The sequence below is a fragment of the Crocodylus siamensis genome, chromosome 2 (assembly GCF_052110815.1).
Source record: "Crocodylus siamensis isolate JL-2025a chromosome 2, ASM5211081v1, whole genome shotgun sequence".
NCBI classification, from domain to species: domain Eukaryota; kingdom Metazoa; phylum Chordata; order Crocodylia; family Crocodylidae; genus Crocodylus; species Crocodylus siamensis.
Genome location: NC_143396.1, coordinates 102,871,222 through 102,887,933, shown reverse-complemented (window position 1 = coordinate 102,887,933; position 16,712 = coordinate 102,871,222). Strand labels below are relative to the sequence as shown.

Here is a 16,712-nt window from a genome sequence, read left to right as displayed (position 1 = left end):
GAGTCTTCAGCAAGCACCTTTATCACACAGACATAATTTTCAGCTGTCGCAGAAGTCAGCTGGTAGGCATAGCCCTGGAACAACCTCACCATCATACACCCAGGTTTGGAGTGAGAGTGGGCATGGATAGGTAGGGCATGCTCAGAAATGGTCCACCTGAGATTCACAACTGCCATGTTGTAGACAAGATCTAAGATTACTGCAACAGGCTGGGTTGGTCATTTAGAGGGGAGCAAATAGGTCCAGCTGTGTACAATTCACTACTCAAAGAGTATCCTCAAGCAGTTGAAAATATGAGCAGTGGCTAAGAGCTGGTGGAGAAGAAGTGGTCCAGGAGCAGGAACCAAGGAGCTTGACACCAGAAAGGGGCCAGCGAAAAGGGCCTCTCACTGCAATCAGTGTTTGTGAGTGTGAGAGTGTGTGAGTGAGGACTGTGTTTTCCATTTAAAAGGACTGGCTAAAGTGCTCCCCTTGGGACAAAGCCAGGCTGCAAGGAAGAAGTAGACTCACTAACTTGATTATGATTACACTATAGATATTACTAATACTGCCTGCTGATGACTGCAGAATATTTTGCAGAAGAAGGTAAAGGCCTTTATCAAGGCCTTAACATGTCTGGAATACTTTAAGAAAGGATGATCCTGCTGCACAGGGAACTGGGCTAGATGAGTTCATGAGGTCCCTTCCAGCCCTACTTTCCTATGATCAAAACAAAATATACTGTAGCAACATATTTTTAATGCATTGGTTATTAAAATTGCATGCACTGATTCCTCTATCATGTAGACTCTGTTCCAGCAAAGAATTAAATGTATACAAAGTTTACTCACATAAATAGTCTTATTAAAGATAAATATCATACATCCAAGTGAAGTTACACCTACTTTTAAGCATTTTCAAGATCAAGGTCATAGAAAGTCAGGGAATACTCTAGAAAAATCTGTGTGAGATTAGAATGAGACCCTGAATTCAATGTAGAGTCAGTGGGAGATGGCATAGGGACATTTTTACTTCCATAAGTTGCACTAAAAGAATACTTTTTCTCCCCACCTAAAATGCAGCCAGCTATTGGAATATAACACAAAAGTATTGTACCCAGTCCTACTCTGACTGAATGACAATGCTTCTGCTCCATCTAAAATAATGAAATCAATGAGAATGCTATTGGGTCCCATATTGAAGCATCTTTGCTGAATTATATTTTTTTCTCTGCATGTAACTCCTTGTCCCAGGGAGCCAAATAGTAAATGAGACTTACCGGCAGAACTTGATGACGAGCACATGACGCCGAAGGAAAGACCCACGCAGCGCGTCAGCTGCCTTCTTGTACAGACATGCCCAGCCGGTGACATCATAGAGAGACACCAGCCGGCAAAGTTAAAAGCGGCAGCTGCGGCCGTGGAGGGGGAGGATAGCCCCAAGAGAGAGCAGCTGCCGGCTCCACTAGTGAGAGGGGCGGATAGCCCCAGGGAAGAGCAGTTACCGGCTCTGCCTGTGAAAGAGGTGGTGACTGTGACGGCTGAAAAGGTAGAAGAGGCTCCAAAGAGGCGAAGACAGACTGTGTGGGAGGAGGCTGCTCAAGACAGGCAAGGAGTGGAAAGCGCGGCCATGGAGGGCATGACAGAGCACAAGCCAGCGTGACCCACAGGTGGAGTGCCGGAGCAATGCTGCATAGGTTCAACCACACAAAGGGGGAGAAACCCCTGGAGAGCCCCAAGAGGGTACAGCTGGGCAGGTATCGCCGTTGAGCCATGGTGCAGTGAATTGAGGGAGGCACCAGGGAAGCTGGGGCCAAGGACAGCCCAGAAGGACTGGAGAGGTCCAGATAGAAAGCTCAGCAGGTTGAGGGGTTGAGTAGTGGGTTTAGGTTTGTTGTTGTATGGGATGTCCTCGGTTGGAGAGAGAGAGCTAAGGTAGCATCCCTATAGAAAGGGGGTTGATGGTGTCTTGGTGAGGCCAGAACCTGTGCAGAGACCCCGTCCAGGGTCAAACAGGGAGGAGGCCAGAGGGACTGTGGGCCAAGCTTACTGACGAGCACCACGATAGGGGCAGGCTAAGTGGGGAATATTACTCTACAGCTGGGGACCTGGACCCATGGAAGAAGAATGCACTAAAGGTGGTGTGAGGCCGGGGTACAGGGGTGGTAGAGCCTTGTGATGTGACCGCCGAGGGATCCTGGGCCATGGAGTGTACCATGAACCAACCTTGACACTGAAGAACATCAAGTCGTGGTAGGCGAGAACAAGGTCGGGAACTTGGGTGAGAGAGAACTGCTCCGATACTGAAGTGATCCCAAGAGGGTGGTGTCATCTACCTACAGAACTAGAACCACCCGAGAGCGGGGAATCGAAACCTGGCGGTCATACTCCTGAACATATTTTCAAAGAAATTATGACAATGTAGGAAGACTGAAGGCATAATAACAAAAGCTGCTTCCAGATGTTAAAATACCCCCCAACCCCATATGGTGCTTTACTTCAAACTTGGCATGCTCTTGTGGTGAGCCCAGCACACACCTAGAAGAGGCAGCGTGTAGATTGGACCCAGTTCACCTGATGTCTGTATAGATCGGATGTTTTAATGGGGCTTTTTTGTGGGCTTTTATCTAATAGCTGATTGAATCAACTAGTAGATAAAAAGTGTGAAAAAGCCCTTCTGAAGCACCCAATGTATACAGACACTGCAATGGGGTCCAACTAACGTGCTGCCTCTTCTGGCAATGAGTGGGTTTGTTGTTTTTTGTTGTTGTTGTTTTTTTAAATATCTGCAAGCATCCAAACTGTTTTAAAACCAAAAGGGGGGCGGGGGAGGGACTTCAGATACATCAGTTTCCAAAATGGTATTTTAAAAAAATGTCTATTCCACTGAGAATGCTAATATTTCAACTTTTCATGAAAATTTGGGACAAAGATAGCTTGTGGGTTGCAAATTCTGGTTTTTTAATCTGCTTTCATATAAAATCATGGAAGTTTTTCATTATTTCAGTTCTGATGAATGACCTACACTGGGACACATTTTCCAGAAAGTCACCAACATTTCAATAGCAGACACTTCAGCCCAGAACATCCAAGGTCTGTACAAAAAGTTAGTAAAATGGCTTGACTATTTAGACAATTTACTGCAGATTTTTTTAAATTTACATTTAAATATCTTACATTTTTTAAAATTAAAATTTGGGAAGTAAATGTAACAATGTGCTGAGACTCATAGTCATACCTACAAAGTGGCACAGATGAATGAACTCATTAGCAGTCAGGTTGCAATCTGAAAGTCACTATTTTATGTTTATATTTTATTTTTGCTCACCTCTTAAATTTTACACAGTCTTCACCATGCTCAATTTTCATGGTAGAACAGCAATATTAGAATTTGGAGTCAATTTTTGGAGTCAGTTTCCTCAGGGTGCCCACCAGTAGATAAAATAATTTCAATGAAATGTTGAAGCTGTTGTAGCATTTTAATGTGCACTCCTAGAAAAGGCCAAAATAGATATTGTAGGTTTGTAAATTTCTAACATGCATAGGCAGTAGTTACTTTATAAAATGTTAGGAATGCTAATTCCCTATACACTTCAAGGGGCTTGCAGATGTCACAACAATCACTTCATATTGACAATAAAAGTCTATTGAGAACACATATTACAATGTCAGGATAAAATGAAGCAATGTCAATGCACATCTATAGAGACTTGCTCTTACTATATAAAATTACTGTGACAAAATTAGCTCAATACAATTCTGTGCAAGCTACTTAAAAAAACACAGGTTTTACCACTTCTCTACTCTATCAAAACTGGGCCACAATAATATAAGAATATGTAAACTTCCAAAATCAGGGAAATGTTATGACTATCACCAAATTCTAGTCTTCTTCTTCTTATATGAGCATGTATTTCTTGATGAGTAAATAAAATTCTACAATGACTGAAAAAATGTTTAAAAAATAATCAACCAATAATAAGAATGTATTTTATTTCCTATACACATACTTGTTACTTTAATATAGACTAAGTTTAAAGAAGCCAACACTTTCATATTAAAGAGCGAGATCTTTTTTAGGTTTCCTCCATTTTCAAAAACATTTTTTATCCATACCTTTACACAAATGGTCCATCTTGTCACTATAGATACTTACCTTTCTTGGAAAAAAACCACTGAATTGCTGAATGTTTATTCTGCATATTTCAGATATAGATTTGGATTCAAACTCTTCTGTTTGTAACAGGTAAGGTTCTTTGAGTAGACATGATATATTTTGTTACACCAACTGTGTAGTTGGAAAAACGTTTATTAGCAAGCTTTAGGTTTTCGTCTTCCACATACTTCCCTGTTTCTCCACTGTAACTCCATCAATGTCAGTGGAGTTACAAAAGTAGGATTTGATCCAGGGTTTCAAAATTCTGTTAACTTGTCAAAACTATCCCTTTTCAAACCCTTGATGTAGGTGACATCAGTGATTTAGGAAGGTCACACGAACAGGTTGAATGCCATCTTCAAAAGTAACTGGAAAATACAACTCCTGCATACAACCTTCTCGTTTGTTTGTTTCCCTAAATAGGCAGTGAAAAAAGGAGTGGTTCCATTAATGGCTGTAAGTTATCCTCTGAACTGCTGGGTGGGGCAGTGGGGTTTAGGTCCTTAACTTCCTTAGCATGAATTTAGGGATCACAAATGGTGGGAGAGATCAGACAGAAGACTTTCAGATTGTCAAAAAAAAAATAAATGTATATAGGAGAGAGTCCCACTACTATAAGAGACTGAGGAACCTAGAATTTGCCAAATCAAAACAGTATAGCAGTACAGCATTAGACTACATTTGCATAGTGTTACCATTCTTTTCTTTTCTTTTTCCCCACAGGTGAGTGATTTTCCTGGAAAAAAAAAGGATGTCAGAAATTACATATGGTTGAGGTTGTCCTAGTCTGTTCACTAAGGACTAGATTTGGTAAACACTTTTCACTATTTCCTTCAGGATCACATGGAGGATTTACAAGAATTTATGACTGGGTGAGCAGCTAAAATACCATGCCTTTGGCCCATGTGTATATAACATGTTTCTCATAGTCTCAGTGGTTCGATGGTCTCAGTTGGTCTCGATAAAAGCAAAGGAATGGATCATGAGAGCCAATGTTTGGTTCTGTGGATGCTTGGTCTTCAGAAGGGCTATCAATTTCACTGAATGTGCGTAGCTCATCTTATGAGAGAAAGCAAATATAAGTTGATCTGGAAGGAAGGCATGCATGAGTGCCATCTGAAACTCCTCAGGACTCAGAGATTTAAGGAAAATTTAGGACCTTTTTCTTTTAAATTGGTCTGAAGTGCTGCAGTATAGGACATGACAGGGAACCACTAGGCACTATGGGTGCTTGTACACATGATACAGGTTTAGTCCTTCAGAGGTACATATATCCATAATTGTTAATGGATTTAGGGGAAGGAATTCTCTAAAGAACCTGGGTAAGGAATAAAGGCTTCCAATATCTGGTAGATAAAGGAGAAACACCTTTTCTGTGGTCTTGGATCATTATATAAGTGAAATTCTTCCAGATGTTTGGAGATCAGATGGAAGAAAAAAGGAATGGATGACAGCCATCTAGCTGGTGAAAATGGTTAAGGAAGGAATCATAACCTACAGAAGCCACCAGCTGGGCATCCTGAACATGCTCACTCAGACCACCATTGTGCCTACCGTGTGTGTATGTGCACATGTGTGTGCATGCATGCATGCACCTTCCCCCTTAAAAAACACACACACGGCCACACACAATTTTAATGCAAATGCTTCCACACTCACCTAAATTGGAATGTTATATTTAAGGCTTTAACCCTTCTTTAGGTAAAAGTGATTTTTGAATGAATGAGGTAAGTCCAGAGACTTTTTGGTTTTGATTTAAGAACTAGCCTAAGTCTCAGGCAAACACAAACTTGATTTGAACAAGACACTGTTTACATCAGAACCTCACAAAATACTCCTGAGTGTAGCAGCTGCTTACTGTATTAGATGCATCTGAAATCACTTTGGAAAATGCAGGGTGGTAAGAACAGATATTATGGATTGTAGGTACCAAAGCCAAGAAATACAAATTACTTTTTATTTCCCTACCCCCACAAAAGCCTTCAGATGAAGAAAGTGGAGTACTATTAAAATATTTCAGGAAAGATTTTACTTTCTAATCTGCACCCACACACGTAACTTGCTCGTATTTTCTTTTCTTTACAGGTGTATCGAGCTCAGCAGCTTTATCTAATAACCTTTCATTAGCTTCATTCACCTCTGAATGTACTGTCTTCACTCTTCTCCTTCCCCCCAACTGTAGAATTTTTGCATTCTTGTAGTTGATCTTAATAATTACCCAGCTAGGGAAGTGATTTTCCCCAGATCAGGCAATTTCTGTGTTGCATTGCAAGGAGAGAAAGCAAGAGCAGGCTAGAGATGTATCTTATAGAGTAAACAGTACAGTACAAAGTCCCAATCCTATTCCATTTGAAATCAAGGGAAAATTGCCTCAATTTCAGACGTAAGTGTTACTACATTTCAAAAACTTCCATGGGACTAAAGGACTGTGTGATAAACTTAACCTTCCTCCTTTCCCAAAGGTCATTGCATTATCCATTAGACAACTTCAGAAGACACATACTTGGAAGTGCAACTGCCCCGAGTGAAAACTTTCAATGCCTTTTAAAACTTTTGAACAATTTCTTGGTAAACAGTGTATCATCCTAGGCCACAGGATCATGGCTCCACTGCCAGGGTTGTCCTGCAAACACACAATGCCTCTGATCGCCTAGAAATGTTAGGGCATCAGCTATTTAGGCCATTCAAAAGAGAACTGATGGATTACTGGCACCGTACCAAGTATCTGGTAATTCTAAACAAACCCTTCTGGGGCATGAGTTGGAAAATGGGGCAACTTTGCTGGCCCTAGATGCAGCATCCCCATTATGTGTAGTGAACTTTTGAGTTCTGCAGGACCATGACCTACTTTTAGCATTTGGATATGTGCAGTCAGCCATATTATGTAACCCACGTGTGGTGGGAAATTTGCCAATTTTGGGTAATGTTACCTGAGGTAACTGACCCTTGGATTAGTCAGTGAGATGACTGGCATATGACTGACAACCTTTCTGTCTGTCTAATTGGTTGAATGGAAGATTGACAGGAGTGGAGTGATCAAGAGGGTTAGATTGGAATGATTAGAGGAGTTGTGCATATGGTTGGCTGGCTGGCTGTGTGGGTGTGAGTTTGACCTGCCTGAAGGGTGTTTGATGTGGGTCAATGATGTGTTCACTTGCTTGTTTGTATGTTGCTGGTGCTGAGAATTGTTGAAAGTTGTTATTCTGTGTGGTTGAGTGTGACATCTGCTGTCTGAGGTGTGGTTCTGTAGCTGTGTCTCCTCAAGACTGGTTAGAGCAGAAGTTCCCTGCCCCTGCTCCACGGCCTGGTACTAGGCCATGAAGTGTTGGCTGCCAGTCCACAGGACAGTTGGTTGCCAGATTGCAAGTCTGGAAGTGACCAGCACACTGCTGACCAGCAGGAAACCCTTTTTTATACTCAGTATAAATGCTTTTCACCCTATCCCCAGTACTCAGCATAAAAAGGGATGGCTGCCAGACCAGTCACTTCTGGTCTGCAGTATGCTGGTCTGCAATTTGCCAGTCCATGGTCTAAAAAGGTTGGGAACCACTGAGTTAGTCTCAGCACCATGGACTACATGGTCAGATTGGCAAGCAACCTTGAAGAATATTGAGGTTAAAGTATCACTCCCTCGTTTAAGGACTAAGCCTAGGGACTGAGGGAAGTTCTGGTGGAAGCAAGGTTTGGAGGATTGTTATTGGTGGGCACAGAGACAGTCTGTGTTCAGCGTTCATATTAAGCTGGTTAGTACCTGTGACAACTAGTAACAATTACTGTTGCAAGTCTGAGAACAGAGCTCTACTTTGCTTTCTGATCTGTTCCCCTAACCTATGTATATGGTAAATTCCACTGTATATAACTATGTTAGTCATTTCTTTATACTTATCAGTTATCTCTGTATTTCCCCATTCAGATTGTTCAATATAGTTTGTTGTTGGATTGCTCATTTGAGTCTGTGGTTTCCTAGTTAATACTTAGTATTTGAGCAGATTGATTGATCACAAATGTCTATGAGCTGGACTCTTGGATTTCTGGGCCTATATCTTGTAGTGAGCATAAGCAGTGTAAGTGGTTCTCACAATCAACATTTCTGGCATGCATTCGATTTCCCTAGATAAGTCAGAAAGTGAAGCTACACATTAGTATGCATAGGTATGCGGATGATCAGTTTGGGCATGTTTAAGTACATTTTTTACTTCCATTAGGGAATTTGCCCACTGCCGGAAATCAGTGAAGATGAATCAGTTTTTTTAAGACAGGTTAACTGTGAAAAGAGGAAAAATAGCAGCAAACTCACATTCAGTACTTGCTCACCTGCACCCACGACAAAAAGCAATAGGAAAAGTTCAGCAATAAGCAGTTTTCTTTGTGTGGATAGATCTATGCTATCCAAAGGGAATATGCGGGCAGGCCTGGGGACAGAGGTTTTGTTGACTCTTGTCAGTGACAACCTGGGGGTGGGGCTGGCCTAGTGCTTGGGCAGAGGAGTTGAGCTGTGGCCAGGGCTAGAGTGCAGCCCTGCAAGGGGAGTTGAGTGGGGTGCCATAGGTTGCTGGCATAATGCGACATACCATGATGGGATCTGGTACAGATGTTCTTAATGTTGCTCTAACCTACAGGACTGAAGTCTTATACCACATCCATCCAGGGTTATCTTACAGTAGGATCCACTATTTTTACAGTGGTCTATGTGCCCTGATCATGTGTTTGGTTATAACTATAGATTGCCTCTTGTGCACCTACTGCACATGTGTAACCTCCATACCTGGCTTAGGGTTCTCATCTTTGGAGGAAGAAGTACTTAAAGGCAGGGTTCCCAGCTAAAGATACCCAACTAATGTGTAATCATGAAGAGCTATATTAGTAAGCCATCAAAATGGCTGTCTGGCCTGACCATAGTACCAAGTGAGAAGGTAGGGCACCTCTTCTTCTGAGTCTAACAAAGTCTAAGAGTGCTGTTCCAGACACACTCATCTTTGTCTTGTCCTCTCACCATTGGCAACTAACAAAGAACAGGAAGGAGAGAGGCTGTAATTCATGCAAACAGCAGAAGCAGAAAGTTGGGACATCTATTTGGTCTACCTGAAAAGCAGCAGAGACATCAAAAAGTGGGGTCCCTTCGCATTCCAACAGGTAAATCAATAACTGAATTAGTGATCACAAATGTACATAGAGGGGAAATATACCAGAAAATGGCAATAAAGTTACAACACTCTTAAATACTAATTATGTGTAACTTTTTAATTATGTTAGGAGTACAGAGAAAATGCATCTGCTGGTGGGTGAGATGGATTCTATTCTGGCTCCCACTTGAATGACAAAATTGTTAAACTTAGCTCTGACTGCTGAGCCTTTATTTCTGTTGAGGATACTTAACCCAGAAACAACACAGTTTTTCTTCAGATCCCAGGTGAATTTACAGGATTATCAGTTAGGAGAACAATCTTTTCTTTTATAAATTAAGTAAATTAGATCTGGGAATCATCGGGAGATAATAAACATAGACCTGTATTATGCATTATTAGGGAAAGGTGGGTTTTTTTTTCTTTTTTTGGAATAGAACTTTACATCACGCTACCAAGAAAACTTGAAAGATGTAAAGGACAAACTTGTCCATACTGGATTACCAAGTAAATGCCCAAGGTTAATAGATAGCAATTATATTGAGCCTTATTTTGAGGGTGATTTGCTTGTCGCTTATTCTACTATAATGTTTATGGCCTGATTTTGCATTCCTGAGGGCAAATATTAAAAAAACCCAAACAGACAAAAAAACAATTCTTCATCCAATATGACTGAGAGGTTCTGTTTTCAAGATCTGAATTAAGCAAAGATGCAACAATGCATCTGGGTGCCTGGGGCAGCTGTACCACATGAGGCTGCTGCTGTGCCACTGGCATGTGGCAGCCTTTCCCTTCTCCTCCTTGGAACAGTTCATAGATTTCATAGACATTAGGGCTGGAAGGGACCTCGGAAGATCATAGAGTCCAGCCCCCCGCCCAAAGGACAGGAAGTCAGCTGGGGTCATAGGATCCCAGCAAGATAAGCATCCAATTTACTCTTGAAGGTGTTCAATGTAGGTGCTTGAACCACCTCTGATGGCAGGCTATTCCAGACCTTGGGGGCTCAGACAGTAAAGAAATTCTTCCTTATGTCCAGCCTGAAATGGTCTTGTAGTAGTTTATGACTGGTCAAACTCGTCATCTCTTGGGGCGCTCTGGTGAACAAACGTTCATCAGGTTCCAATCTGCCCATTTGCTGAGCCTGTCCAGGTCAGTCTGGATCACCTGCCTGTCTTCTGGTGTGGATGCTTTGCCCCAAAGTTTGGTGTCATCGGTGAACTTGGCCAGTCTGCTTCTGACTCCAATGTCCACATCATTAATGAAGATGTTGAACAATATGGGTCCAAGGACAGACCCTTGGGGGACCCCACTGGTCACAGGACACCATGATGATTGAGTTGTCCTGGCTACCCCATCCTACTTATGGTACTTAGTTCCAAGTTAGATCTGTAAGTACTCTTACTGAATTCAGGAGAATCTAATCACACTAGTCCAGATTCTTCAACAGAAGTGCTGGAAAATATCCTCACTCTGATTATTTTATGGCCTACAGGGTTGTGCACTCTTCTAAGAAGATAGAGTTGTGGACTGAAATCCACTTAGCATATGGAGGGCCTAGGATCCAGCCCCCTGATTACCTAGGCAAGTGTTCTAATATTGGAACTTTAAAGCAAAACATGGGTAGCAGTAATAGTTCAGCACTCCTACCTTAAAAAGCAAGATAATGTATTCTGGTTCAAAAATGAAACAAAGAATCTAACATGCAGCCTGACTTTAGAGAGTGGGAGAAGTTCAACCTTATCTCTGTGCTTACTGTTTTTTACCGGCCAGTTTTGGCAATTCCAGGCTCTCTGAGTTATTGTTTGGATCTGTCTCCCTTGCCCACTCTCTTCACACAGTGCCTACATGCCTAGATCTGTTTAGATTACACTTTGAAAATTGCTAACCCTCCCCTTTGACTCTCCTATGCACCAAATCCAGTCAATCTGAATCAATCTCTTGCAGGAATGCAGTTAACTTTGTCCTTGATCTTATTTCAGAATGTTGTATTTTGCATTTATTTTTTATTTCCTTTTTTTGTGCACACTTTTTTCAATTGTAGTATTAAGGGCCAATATTGTAAGTATATATATATATATATATATATATATATATATATATATATTTTCACTGTCCATAGAATTAAGTGCAACAACCCTTCAAAGTAAACATAAAGCATTTGTGTAGTTGCAGCAATGGGTTTTTATGTTGCATGAGTATTGTTTGGGTGACCACCAACTGGACTGTTGGGAAGCATTGAATCTGCAGCTGGAATAAGACTGATCTGTGTCCCAGCAAAGCTGTTGGTCACAAGGCAAAATGATGCATTAAAATAACCTTGCAGATACTTAGGCAAGTAGTTTTAACCATATAATAGAATTATTGTGGTACATATCTATATCTATATATCTATATGTATCTTTTATATATATAAGATTTGTTGGTATTAAGTAACCATTTTTTGCTGTGGTAACTATTTTTTGTAGAAAAAGCAGCAATTAATTCTGTGTGCTGTGAACCAACTACAGCAAGGAACAAGATAAGATACTGGGGCCAAAAAAGGGTGGGGATGGCACAACATGGCATAGAAAACAGATTGGCATGTGGAAGATAACATGTAACCAAGATGAACATATGCAAAAGAGTAGATGGTGATTAGTAAAGAAACCTCCAGAGTCCACCCATTGCCCGAAGCGCTCACAGCAAAAAGGAATGTAAATGCATGAAATGCATAGGCAATTCCATGCTAATAAAGCAAACAGTAAACAGAGGCGGCACTTGATATAGGAGATGAAATGTATGGAACAGAAGGCAGGAGGAAGGAAGAGTGAATGTTAATGAGTATAAACCAAAGTGTATAAATGTAGGAAGAATCTATTGTTCTGAATAAAGCTGTTGCAAGCAATGTGTGCTGGTGTTCGCTCCCTGCTCTGCTCTGGCTAACAGGATCCATGGGTAATTGGACCGTCATCTCCCTAGTCGTTGGGTGCCACATGGAATTGGGGTCTAACAAGTATATTGCTAGAAATCTTAAGAACATGTACATATTTTATTCAAAACTGAATAAAACGTTGAAAAAAATCAAGGGCATCAAGTCCTGCTATTTTTTATTATTAATTGCAAGAAATCTTTCAAAATCTGTCTCTGTAAATAATGTAATTTTTATAGAAAATAAATTCATAAGAATAAGTATCAGTGAGATTTACAAATTTATCTTGAAAATATTGCATGCAGTAAGCATATTGCTTTTTTGTTATAAATAGATTTTTTTAGACCAAATAGGTGAACTCTAATTTGTTAAATATGCCCACACAGGACAATGCTTTAAAGATGTTAATTGTGTTTATATTTAAACACTGATGATAACCTCAATTCCTTATTTTCCCCTGGGAAAGAAAGAAGAAACATCTAAGACATACTGGAAGAATGACAAATCTGGGAAAAATAAAAAATAAAAACCTGAAATGAATTAGCAGAACTGGATTTACAATGAATGAAGTGCTTTACAAAGTACAACAAAAAGATTTCAGTGTGTTCAAAATTACATTATGATAAGACAAAATTACGTTTGCAAAAACAGACTATATACAGAATGTTAAAAACCCCTTAAAGTCTTATAGATATATTGTTGAAATAATGCAGTTAAAGAAAAAATATTGTCAAATAAAAAGACTACCACACTCTGGGATAAATATACAGAAGAAGAAAAAAAGGTCTTTTACCTTTCTAATTTATATTCATTGTTTGTAAACTTTTCTCCAAATATTGATTTCTGGAAAACAAAAATAAATCTTAATTTTACCTTACATCATGAATACCCAATGGTTTGCATACAGACAATTGTACTTCCTCTCCTTTCTCCTATATCTCACCAACTTCTTGTTGTATTGAACTTAGATAAATAATCTATTAATAGAATTTAAATTTACAAAGGCCTGCAAAGAAAAGAAAAGAAAAATAGAACAAGAAAAAGAAAACCCAAACAGGGAAAATTATCTTTCAGAATATCATTTGATATGTTAAAATGTTCCACACACAGATTTGGATATTAAGTTTGTGTCAGAGTTTATTGCTTCCAGTGCATCATTTGCACATGTATCTGGGACCACAGCACTTTGAAAATTTGAAAAATTGACCCCAGGGGTCAGCCTGCCAGCCCACAGATGTTCTAGCATGGGTCAATGTGCTGCGGAGGGGCTGGCTGGGGCGTGAGGGTGCTTTGGTACAGGGCAGACCAGCAATCAGTCCCCACACTCATTCCTCCAGCAGCTGGGTCAGAATCTACATATATATTGCAGTGGAGTAAATAACTCCATCATAGGATACTACTTGTGTTTACAAGTACTATCCTATGACTGAGTTAATTAGGAGCTAGAGACCCACACCTGTTCAATCAGCTGACCAAAAGGGGCAGGGCTGACTCTTATAAAGCACAGGCCGGAGGCCGAGAGTGGGGTTCTCTGCTGGCAGCCAAAGGGAAGGAGCGCTGCCCTAAATAAGCAAAGAGAAAAAGCCGGTATGGGAGCAGTTTGTTACGCTGGTGTGGGATGGAGCACTCATGGAGTATGACTCAAAGGAGTTAGCCGAGCGGTTTAGATTTGTGTTATAGCCCAGGTGCTTGTGTCTTTGTTTGCTGTTGTTATTTGGAGGGCCGGGTGAGGCTACAAGTGGATGGAGGAGGTCTCATAGGGGAACCCAGACAACGTGGGAGCCCCAACCCAGAGAGTCTTCTGCCATACTGGTTAGTCTTCCTGTGTAACAGGAGGTTCATTCCTGAGCCCTCAGTAAGGTTTCTTTAAAATACAACCAGCTCTCCTGGACTCCTTTTCCCTTAAAACTGGTCTCCCAAGGGATCCTGCCCATCAATTCCCTGAGTGAGTCAAAGTCTGCTTTTCTGAAATCTGTGATCCTTACTCTGCTGCTCTCCTTCTTTCTTTTCTTTAGGATCCTGAACTCAATCAGCTCATAGCTGCTACTGCCCAAGTGGCCATCCACTACTACATTCCCCACCATTTCTTCCCTACAGAGAAAACCTTAGCAGGGTGCAGGGCCTGGGGCAAATCAGCCTGTGTGGGGCCTCACCCCAGATGTGAACAAGCCAGTGGATTTGGCAGCAGGGGTGGGTGACGGAGCAGGGTACTGAGAGGCTGGACATGAAGCCAGCAGCAGCACAGAATTGCCACAGCCACTCCACCCAGCTCTGCAGGGGCCCCTGAAGCGCAGGGCCTGGGGGTGGTCAGCCCAATATGCCCCTCCCTACGGATAGCCCTGCTTCCGTTTGTGAACAGCAGGTCAAGAAGAACGTGGACCCTAGTTGGGCCCTAGGAAGTTGTCCCCAACACTGTCCAAAACCTCCTTGGATAGCCTGTGTACTTCTGTAGTGTCCTCCCAGTAGATGTCAGGTGATAGAAGCCCCCCTTAGGAACCAGGGCCTGCAATTGGGGAAACTTCCGCTAGCTGGTTGAAGAAAGTCTCATCTACCTTATCTTCCTGGTTTGGTGGTCTGTAGCAGATATTCGTCAAGACATCACCCTTGTTGTTCTCCCCTTTGACCCCAATACAGAGATGTTCAACAGGCCTATCTCCCATTTCATACTGGAGTTTTGATCAATCATACAACTCTTTTACATAAAAAGCAACAACTCCTCCTCTTCTCTGATAAGTACTTTCACATGTTTAAGTAAATTTGTTTCACATGTGGGAGAGATTCAAAATAGGTCTAAAAAGGTGAAGCAAGTTTATCATTAACAATTAGCACCTGACATGAATTAGTTTAATCAGAAAACACACCCTCATGGACAGTTCTGAAGCTCTTGAGCAAGACCCTTCCAGACAATTTACATTTTAAAAGAAGAGACTGGTAAGAAGGACACATAAGAACCAGCTAATCCTCACTGTGAGGAAATTAAGTGAGAGAAAGTATATTTTGGATATGTTTCAAAGGAGGCAGATATCCTCTTGGTCATAATTAGATCAAGAGAAATTTCTAGTCTAGTAAGCAACTACACCCTTGGGTACAGGAAGTTACATATATAGTATGGGCTCCCCAAAAATCCAATGGATGATATATGCTAATGGCTATATAAGAACTACACTCAAGCTTTGCCTTGAAAGCTTGAGTTTGTTCTTTAGTTTGTTCCTGAGCATAGGAAACAGCTTTAGGGCCTCAGAAAAGGAGTTGAGTAAAAGAGATCAGTAGGAGAAGCTACAGGGAGGCTTGAAAGGAAGGTTTCATAGTTCCTAGGGTTGAAAGGGACCTGAACAGTTCATCAAGTCTGACCCCCTCTCCAGGGCAGGAACAAGTGCTGGTATCATAATACTCCAGCCAGATATCTATCCAACCTCCTCTTGAAGACCCCAAGGTAGGGGAGAGTACCACCTCTCTTGGGAGCCCATTCAAGAGCCTGGCAGCCCTAACTGTAAAGTAATGCCTCCTGATATCAAGCCTGAACCTACAATCAATCAATTTGTGACCATTATCCCTTATTATCCCAAGTGGTTCCCAGGGGAACAGAGCCTCACCTCTTTTCCTCTGGTCCCCTGTGGTGAGTTTATAGACGGTCACCAGATCCCCTCTCAGTCTTCTCTTGTGGAGGCTGAATAGATTCAGGTCCTTTAGTCTATCTTCATAGGGCCTGGCCTGCTGCTCCCTGACCATGTGAATGGCCCTCCTCAGGACCCTCTCAAGGTTAGCCACAGTCCTCTTGAAGTGCAGTGCCCAGTACTCCAACTGTGGCCAGACCAACACTGCATAGAGGGGAAGGATCACCTCCCTGCACCTGCTTGTGATGTATCTGTAGATGCATGACAAGGTGTGATTAGCCTTACTGACCGCTTCCTCTTATTGGCAGTTCATGTTCATCCTGGAGTCCAATGACTCCAAGATCCCTTTCAGCCACTGTGCTGTTGAGAAGGGTGTTCCCCAGCCTATAGGTGTGTTGCTCATTCCTTCTCCCTAGATGCAGTACCTCGCACTGGTCTGCATTGAATTCCATCCTATTCTCATCTGCCCATCTCGGTAACTTGTCTAGATCTAGTTGGATTCTGTCCCTCTCCTCCAGTGTGCCCACTTCTCCCCACATCTTTGTGTCATCAGCAAACTTGGACAGCATGCTTTCCATGCCCACTTCCTAGTCACTGATGAAGATGTTGAAGAGCACAGGCCCAAGGACTGAGCCCTGGGGAACTCCCTCCAGGTCGAAAATGACCCACCAACCACCACTCTCTTGGTGCAACCATCTAGCCAATTTGCCACCCATCTGACTATAGGCATCAATGGTGCAGTAACCTATTTTTTTTTTGTGAGAATGGGGTGAGAAACAGTGTCAAAGGCCTTCTTGAAGTCCAGGTAGATGACATCCACCTCAATCCCTGCATTCAAGGACTTTGTGACCTGGTTGTAAAAGGAAACAAAGCTAGTCAGACAGGATCTGCCTGCAGTGAACCTGTGTTGGTTGCCCTTAAGCATTACCTCAC

General features: G+C 41.8%; 1 long non-coding RNA gene across 1 annotated transcript; it reads right to left on the bottom strand.

Annotated features, from left to right (window-relative positions):
- Nucleotides 1-3,314: 3,314 nt before the first annotated feature.
- Nucleotides 3,315-15,995, bottom strand: LOC149870585 (uncharacterized). Its single transcript, XR_016440465.1, has 4 exons — nt 15,759-15,995; nt 12,959-13,008; nt 4,830-4,870; nt 3,315-3,470 (listed from the first exon to the last, which is right to left on the bottom strand). It is a non-coding gene; the product is annotated as an uncharacterized LOC149870585 (long non-coding RNA).
- Between the last annotated feature and the right edge of the window lie 717 nt (nt 15,996-16,712).